Source organism: Mus caroli, chromosome 7 (genome assembly GCF_900094665.2).
Source record: "Mus caroli chromosome 7, CAROLI_EIJ_v1.1, whole genome shotgun sequence".
Lineage (NCBI taxonomy): Eukaryota > Metazoa > Chordata > Mammalia > Rodentia > Muridae > Mus > Mus caroli.
Window position 1 is genome coordinate 25,713,119 of NC_034576.1, and position 9,118 is coordinate 25,722,236.

Below are 9,118 nucleotides of genomic sequence, written 5' to 3' on the forward strand. Positions count from 1 at the left end.
AAGGCACTCCTGGCAAACCTGGAGTTCTTACTTGTGGTTATGGCTAGCCATGGCCAACAGAGACTGAGATTTGTGTGGGTTGTCTGCTCTCATGTGCAAAAAGGCCAAGATAACTTTGGTAACTGGAACCTTACCCAGCCCCAATTAACCTTGTTGACAGCTTGATTAAAGCAACTGGAGTGAGCTTGCTGGGTGTTAGTCTTTTCCAAGAAGGTTGAACTTCTCAGTTTCTTCAGACAATGAAGGCTTAGCATTTTGGTGAACTTCTCTCTCTACTGTGGCACCTATCATCAACATCAATCAATACTTGCTGGGAAGACGCCCCAATATACTGTTTGAAATTCCTATGACAAAGAAGCAAGGAACTGGCCATACTAACATTGAGAATTACTTGTATGGATCTTTTTGATGCCAAAGTTTGAAGAGAGATTATGGACAATCAGAAAAAATTGGTCAGAGTCCCAATCCTAACCTGGCAAATCAAGGACTATATTGCTGCTTGTCAGTAACTTTTGAGAATCCTTTTGGAGGAGCCATCAGATTTCTACTAAATTCAGTTTTTATTCACAAATTATTATCTACCAGAATTAAAATTTCCATGAACTTAGCAATTACCTATGTATTGGCTAACAATATAATGACACATATCTTATGAAAATATGTAACTTGTGTATAAGGACACAAAAGAGATACTTTTGCCCATAAATTCAGAAATTAGTGCTACTGGAGAGATCCAACTTCTGACCCCTACCTGGGTTTCACAGAATGCTTCCTGCCTCTCCTGCAAGCCAGCATCAAATCTACTACTGGCCATGATCTTTTTCTTCTTCCTGTCTCAGAAACCAAACATCTTGTCTTCCTTCCCCTAGGTGCTGCACTGGTTGCCTTACTGAATAGTTTCTTTTACTTTTCCTCCATAAATTGCAAGAAGCCATAGGTAGAACAAAAGAGAAAATTACAATTTTTTTAAAAAAGCAATTAATGTACATCTCTCAGGAGCTAAGTGTAGTGTTAATACACACAGGTTAAATACATGGCTAAGAAACAAGATCCAGCCTTTGGTTCTCCATAAGCCACTTACTTCATCTTTAATAATAAACACTACCTTAGCATTAAAGAATGGGAGGGAAGAACAATGGATTGGTTAACCAGTGCTATAAGATCAGTCCTGGAAATATACATACAAGGAACAGTATATTAACATATGCATATATGCATGTTAACTAATGAAGAAATAGTCTGTGAAGTAGGAAAAGCAAGGAAGAGCATATAAGAGATGGGTTCAGAGTGAGGAAAAGGAAGGGAGAATTATTGTAATTGTATTATAATCTCAAAACCCAGGGGGTTATACCATTTTCAGGAAAAGACAACAGGAAGCAAACAAGAGTCTCTATCCTGGTATTGCACAAACTAGACCTTGAGCAAAAATAATCAGATGATACCATGGAAATCACTTCATTTTTTTGTCCAAGACAATAATTCCATCAAGGGAATGTTGCTAAATTCTAAATATATACACTCCAAACTTATGTGTATCCATAAAACACTAGTTGGTATTATGCCAAACATTAAACCAAACTCAGTAATTGTAGGTGAATTAGTTACCCACCCTCCACAGTAGACAAAACTAAATAGAAACATCATTATTAAATGACTTCATAGAGCAAATGGACCTAAAAACCAATGGACTCTTCCAACTTACAACACAAACATTCTTCATAGCATTCTGAGAAGCCATAAAGATAATAAACACCTTATAAAATGTTCAGCACCATTACCTACTGGAAAATACAGACTAAAACTAATAATTTTGTCTAATCCCAGTTAGAATAGCTATCATCAAGATCTCAAAGAAGACAGGTATTGGTAAGGCTGTGGGAAAATAAAAACATTTCATCACTGGTGGTGGAGGAAAACACTGATGCAAACACCATGTAAACCATTGCAGAAATTCTCTCTAAAAGTTCAAAGTATAATTATCATATGGGTGAACTCTATCTTTCCAGCCCACATACCCAACAGACTCTGCATCTTACTACATGGACACTTCCTGATCCATGGTCATTGCTGCTCTACTCACAATAGCAAGAAAATGAAATCAGCCTAGATGTCCATCAACTGACAAAGGGATAACAAAAACATGGAACATATGTTCAGTGGGGGTTTATTCTGCTGTAGAGAAAAATGAAATTTGGAAGTAAATGTGTGAATCCAGAAGTTATATTGAATAAGGTAACTCAGGAATGGAAACACAAGTGCTACACATACATTCGCCTTCACACATGTGTTTAGCTTTGAGATTTTAAGTTTCTGTGCTTCATGAGGAGCACAAGTGGAAGGCAGGAAGGCAAAATGGAGCTAATAGGAGGGATTGCTTTATGGAGGAAGCAGAGTTAAATATAGGTAACAGGAAGGGAAATTGGAGATACTGAGTAGAGTACTTAAAAAATGGTGAGGAGGTAAAGGGGGACGTGTAATAAAAACTGAGGTGCTAAGAAAAACACTTGGATGTCCATGAACTGTACTGAATATCTTTATTTTCAGAACTTGGGTGGCCAAAAGGGTGAATCTTTCTGAGGACAGCCAGGGCTATATAGTAAAAACTTTTCTCAAAATCCAAACAGAACCAACCAGAAAAACAGAATAGAGAGAAGATATATGAAAACAAAATTTTAATTATATAATTTAATGAAAGGAATTGTTGACAGGGAGATACGCTACATGGCTGGAAACATCTGCTCCTAAAACAAAAATGCCAAGGCCAGAGCTGGGATAGATCCTATTAAGCTATATTCAGGGAAGTGACAGAGGCTCCCAAAATACGACGAGTACCTGCAATTTATCTTATTTACTCAACAGAGATAGATAAGAAGAACCTACTGATGAAAGTACCACACAGGGGAGGTGCATGGTTCAAAAACAGAGAATTCCTCCTTGTCAGCTAGCTTGCATACTTCTGGAAGCTGCTGTGCAGATGGAATCATTAACCTGTGAAACACGGGAGCTAATAGGACAAATTCCAAGCAAGTGTGCACACTTGTGCAACTGTGGTCTATGAGTCATTACAATAAGCACCTGGTATCTTTTTGAATTTGAGATCTACTCCATAGAATGGGAGTTATACTTGGTGCCATAAATCTGGTAAAAAAAAAAAAAAAACATGCATATGAGAGCTTAGACTTTATAGGGGAACAAAATAGTACTGTCTAGCTAGATTAACAGTATCCAACTATCTTTAAAATATTTATCTTTACATCCATAGACAAATCTCACCTTTAGACTTAATCTAAGGACTGTATCTTTCCAGTAAATGGTGGTGAGTACAGAAATTCATGACCACATAAGCACTGGGCATGATGAGGGACACATAGATAACTCTAAACAAGACATGTATGCCATCTACTCCAAAGATCAGGAAGGATTTTGGAAGAGGCGTTAGAAATAATACAAGAGCAAGCAGATAGGGTGCCAGGCTGAAAAATCCCATCTTGCTAGCAGGACATATCTGTGGAACCAGAACCTCACAGCATTTGTGAATGCTTGGAACTACAGATGTATCTGTCAACAGGAGACACTGAGGAAGGGAGGACTCAGGAGACCAAAACCTCACTGCTGAGTTGTCAGTGATAGAATCAGGTGAGTCACTGCCTTCAGTTTGTACCCACTGGTGACTCCCATCCAGCACAGAGAGTTCGAACCTAATGATCACACAAGAGGTTTTGTTGAATAAATGGTTCACAAAATAACACCAAAATTCATGATTCTGAGAAAAGGACTGGAGGAATGAAGCTTTGTTGATCAGAGAGATCAGTGTGTTGGTAGGAATGAGAGGGAGACACAGAATAATAAAAAGAAAGAGTAATAAGAATTTTTCCACATGAATAAAGTCATCAAAGAACAAAATTAATGAATTAAAATACCACAAATGCACACAAAACAATAATATCTTTCTATCATGAACACTCTAGAGTAATCATCCTGCATAATTTGGTTTGCTTATCAGAATTGTATTGTTTATGATGAATCATTTTCAAATTTATACCAACATGTATTAAAAAAGGAATATGGATAACTTTACCCATATTTTAAGCAGCTGATCAGAAGTTAGAAAATGTTTGCATAATTCATATTGGATGATAAATTTTTGGAAGTAGTGTTTCAATTAGTTGTGGGAAAGCATTATTTGAGGATGGGCCAAGATATTTGTTTAGTGCAGGGGTTATATTGCACAGCTCTGTTTCAATCTTCTAAACCCATGCTGACAACATATCCTTTCATTAGGACCATTAATATATGATGTAGAGTTTGGTATTAGCTCTGAAATCATTACATTCTTCTCTATACCAGGCCCATGGCTGTATACTCTGTCAATATATACCAACAGAAACCTTTGCTACTTCCATCAGAATCCTGGGGCTATTTCAAGTGTCCTCCTTTATCTATGTATAGTGGAGCTTGTTTTCCAAGATAACCATGAACCCTTTTGCACTTTAGAGACCTAATATGCTGTTACTTTGTAGAGAATTTTCCATAAAAAAGGCAATCTTGCATGTACTGTTAAGGATATGGATTAGGCAATCATTAAGAAATATGGAACATCAGGCATGAGTCTATGACTATAATTCTAACATAAGAAAAAGCAAGAGAAAGAGGAGTCACATCGTAAGTCTTCCCTTACTTATATCACAATTTTGATTCTAGCCTGCACTCCCAACAAGACCCTACCTCAAAAAGGAAAGTAAGAAAGAGAGAAAAGAGAAAAGAAAAGAAAGGAAAAGAAAAGAAAGGAGAAGGGAAAGGAAAAGGCGGAAAGAAACAGTTATTGAGATAATGTAAGTATTATTGATTCACATCACCTTTGTTATCTGTAGTCTCCTTCCTGCCATGGAGTGATTTTGACTGACCCAGAGTGAAGGCAGAGCTAATACACATACATGGCTCTGGATCCTTTATACTCCATCCAGATTATGGACAGATCTCAGGGACTCTCAGTTAAGTCAGCATAAAGCCAGAGACCTATATCTCATTACTCACCTCCACAGGCCTTTGGGAGCTTCAGGCAGTTTGAGGACAAAGACCCAGGTATCTTGACTATGTAACTGTCCTCCCAGCCATCTGAGTTGAATACACGGATCACATATCTTTAGGTCAGAGCCATATGAAACCTTTCTCCTAGCACTGTGCAATCTCCTGACAACATTTTTGAGGTCAAGAGATATACCTTTAGTAGGAAATTGAAGGTAATTTTAGATACCACATTCAGGAATCTATCTAAATCCATGAAGATTTTGTTATCATCTGAAAATAGATATACCACATGACCCAGCTAGACCACTCTTGGCTAAATGCCCAAAGACTCTGTGTCGTACTACAGAGCTACATTGCATCCATGTTCATTCCTGGCTTGTTCTCAATAGCTAGGAAGCAGAATCAGCCTAGGTAACTGTGGTGGCTAGAATAATCTTGGCCCAGGGAGTGGCACTATTAGGAGGTATGGCCTTGTTGGAGGAAGTGTGTAACTGTAGGGGTGGGATTTGAGAACCTTCTCTTAGATGGCTGAAGACAGTCTTCTCCTGCCTTTGGAACAAGATTTAGAAATCTCACCTCCTCTACAGTCATGCCTACCTATACGATGCCATGCTACTGCCATAATGATAATGTACTGAATCTCAGGACCTATAAACCAACTCCAAATAAACACTGTCCTTTGTAAGAGTTGCTTTGTTCATGTTATTTCCTCACAGCAATGGAAACCCAAACGAAGACAGAAGTTGGTATCAGGGAATGAGGCATTGCTGTAATAGTCCTGGCCATGTTTGTTTTTTGTTTGTTTGTTTTTGTTTGTTTGTATGTACGTTTGTTTCCTTGCTTGCTTTTGAGGAATGTGGGTTTGGGGAGGTTGAATTTGGAACGGCATGGAATGCTTTAAGTGGAACTCAATGGGCCGTCCTAATAGGAATATGGAAGATATTGGTGCTGGGGGGGGGGGGATTTGAGCTCTGAAGATTGTTCATGTTTACATAAAAGAATGTTGCTACTTTGTGTCCTTGTCAGAAGACTATGTCTGAGGCTAAGGTGAAGAGACACAGATTCATTCCACTGACAAAGGAAGTATCAGAAATTCCCAGCATAAACTTTGTCCTTTGATTTACTCTAAGGAAGAACATTTTGATAAAGACTAGCAACCTTAAAATAATACAAAATATATGATTCAAGTATTATAAGGTCACCAGGAGATGCAGTAGAGCTAAACCCTGTATTCAAAGGGATTTAAGGGAGTGGTATCCTCTGGACAAGATCTTGCCTAGATAAGCTTATTGTTTATGTGTTTGCAATTGAAAAAATAATAGTTATACATCATGTTAGGTGTTATTACCTGGTTATTGTTTTCATTATGAATTTTAATCTGGAATGAACTACAATGTAGAAATGGAGGACATACCTGTGATCCATATCTTGAGACTGGAAGATACCAGCTTTTAATCAGGACATTGAGGCATAGTGGTGGTGAAATGCTTAGCTACAGGCATTGTGCTACACATTTTTACTGTCCAGAGCCAGTGGCAAGCAGATATTGGGGTATGAGGCCATTCTGAAACATAGAAAGTGGAAAGCAAAGAAATGCTTAGATCAAGCTGTGATGGTTATATGACTTTAATCCCAAAACTTAGGAGACATAGTCATGCACATCTCTGAGTTTAAGGACAGTATAAAGTGATGTTTCCAACAGTCAAGCTTAGGCAGTAAAGGGTTTATAAAACAAGGGATCCATGTTAATGACCCATCAAGCAGTAGAACTTGACAAATTTGTTCATGTGGCTCTGGTTTTAGAGTCAAGAATAAAGGGACTACTGGGACAACTGATGATGGTTAGATAGAGATGAGAAAGTAGTGATGGTTAAGAAGAGACCAACTGCACTGGGGGGAAATCTTTTGGGAAGTGTTTTCTGAGAAGATAATGAAGCTGTGTTCCAGGGAGGAAAAAGGTTGTGTCTTGTACTGCAGCTGGACTTGATAATGTGTAAGAAGATTCCCTCAGGGGGTACTGGGTTTGAAGTCAAGAAAGGGTCATGTAGAGCAACTTAGACTTGGGACTGTGAGGGACCAGGAGAGACCATTGGTGCAATCTAAGTTTCATTCCGTCAACTGATGAGCAGATAAGGAAAATGTGGTGCATATACACAAAGGAATCATCACTTATAAAGAAAAATGGGAAATGATTGAAACTAGGAAAATAGTACATTTTTTCTTTTCTTTTTTTATTGGATATTTTCTTTATTTACATTTCAAATGTTACCCCCTGTCCCAGATTCCCCTCCAGAAACACCCTACCTCACCCTCCCTCCCCCTGCTTCTATGAGGGTACTCCTCCACCCACCCACTATTAAGTTAGGTAAGTAAGGACCAGAAATGTAAAAAGGTCTTGCTTTCTTTCTTGTGTATACCCTAGCTTTTAAATTTTATGTAAATGTTTTTATATTAGAGATAGGTCTATCTCAAAGCTGGTATACTTCACCAAGTATACTAGAAAGGAACCCAAGAAAGTTGGAGAAATGGAGGCTTTAAAAGAAAATGGTAGAAAGAATAATAGAAAAGAGTGATAATGTGATATTAAGGTATGAGGGAAGTAAATGGCAGTTGGAATGTGAAGCAGGAATAAGGGCAGGGAAATGAGCAGATCAACCAAGACTGGATAAAAATGCTATAAGAAAATTACTACTTTGTAAGCTAACTTTATTTATTTTTTTCTGGTAGATTTTATTTTTTTTATTAGGTATTTACTTTATTTACATTTCAAATGTTGTCCCCTTTCCTGGTTTCCCCTTTGAAAACTCCCTATCCCCTCCCACTTCCCCTGCTCGCCAACCCACACACATCCACTTCCTGGCCCTGCAATTCCCCTACACTGTGGCATAGAACCTTCACAGGACCAAGGCCCTCTCCTCCCACTGATGACCAACTAGGCTGTCCTCTGCTGCATATGCAGCTGGAGCCATGAGTCCCACCATGGGATTTAGTTGGTGATTTAGTCCCTAGGAGCTATTGTTCCTCCTATGGGGCTGCTAATCCCTTCAGCTCCTTGAGTCTTTTCTCTAGCTCCTTCATTGGGGACCCTGAGCTTAGTCCAATAGTAGACTGCGGGGATCCACCTCCATATTTGTGAGATACTGGTGGGGCCTCTCCAGAGACAGCTATATCAGGCTTCTGTCAGCAACCACTTGTTGGCATCCATAAAAGTGTTTGGGTTTGGTGAGTGTATATGGGATGAATCCCCAGGTAGGGCAGAAGCTAAAACCTTCCAGTGGAAAAAGGACAGCATTTTCAACTAATGGTGCTGGCTCAACTGGTGGTTAGAATGTAGAAAATGCAAATCGATCCATTCTTATCTCTTTGTACAAAGCTCAAGTCCAAGTGGATCAAGGACCTCCACATAAAACCAGATACACTGAAACTAATAGAAAAGAAAGTGGTGAAGAGCCTTGAGCACATGGGCACAGGGGAAATTTTCCTGAGCAGAACAACAATAGCCTATGCTCTAAAATCAAGAATTGACAGATGGGAACTTGTAAAACTGCAAAGCTTCTGTAAGGTAAGAAAACTTTATTTTTTTATTTTGTTTCATTGTTTTCTTTTTTCTTTTTTGCTCAGGGTTTGGGCGTACAGACCATCATGAAGGAGGAAGCAGAGCGGCAGGAGGATGAGGCGCCTGGTCACTTTTAAAAACAAAGAAAGTTGAAAAATTTGTCAGAATCTCTAGTCATCATTGAAATAGAGTTTTTAGAATGCAATACCATCTAACTCAAATAAAAAAGAATAAAGAAGAGTTCCACAGATCACAGGCTGTTCTTGTAGTTGACACAGCTTTGGTTTTCAGTATATATGTTAGGGAGCTCACATCTGTCTGTGACTCTAGTTCTGTGAGAACTGTTGTTCCATAACTGTCCAGAAAGACTTAAAAAAATGTTCAATATCCTTAGTCATCAGGGAAATGCAAATCACAGTGATTCCAAGATTTCAAATTACACCCATATGAATGCTTAAGATAAGAAACTCAACCAACAGCACATGTTGGTGAGAATCTGGAGCAAGAAGAATACTTCTCCATGCTGGTGGGAGT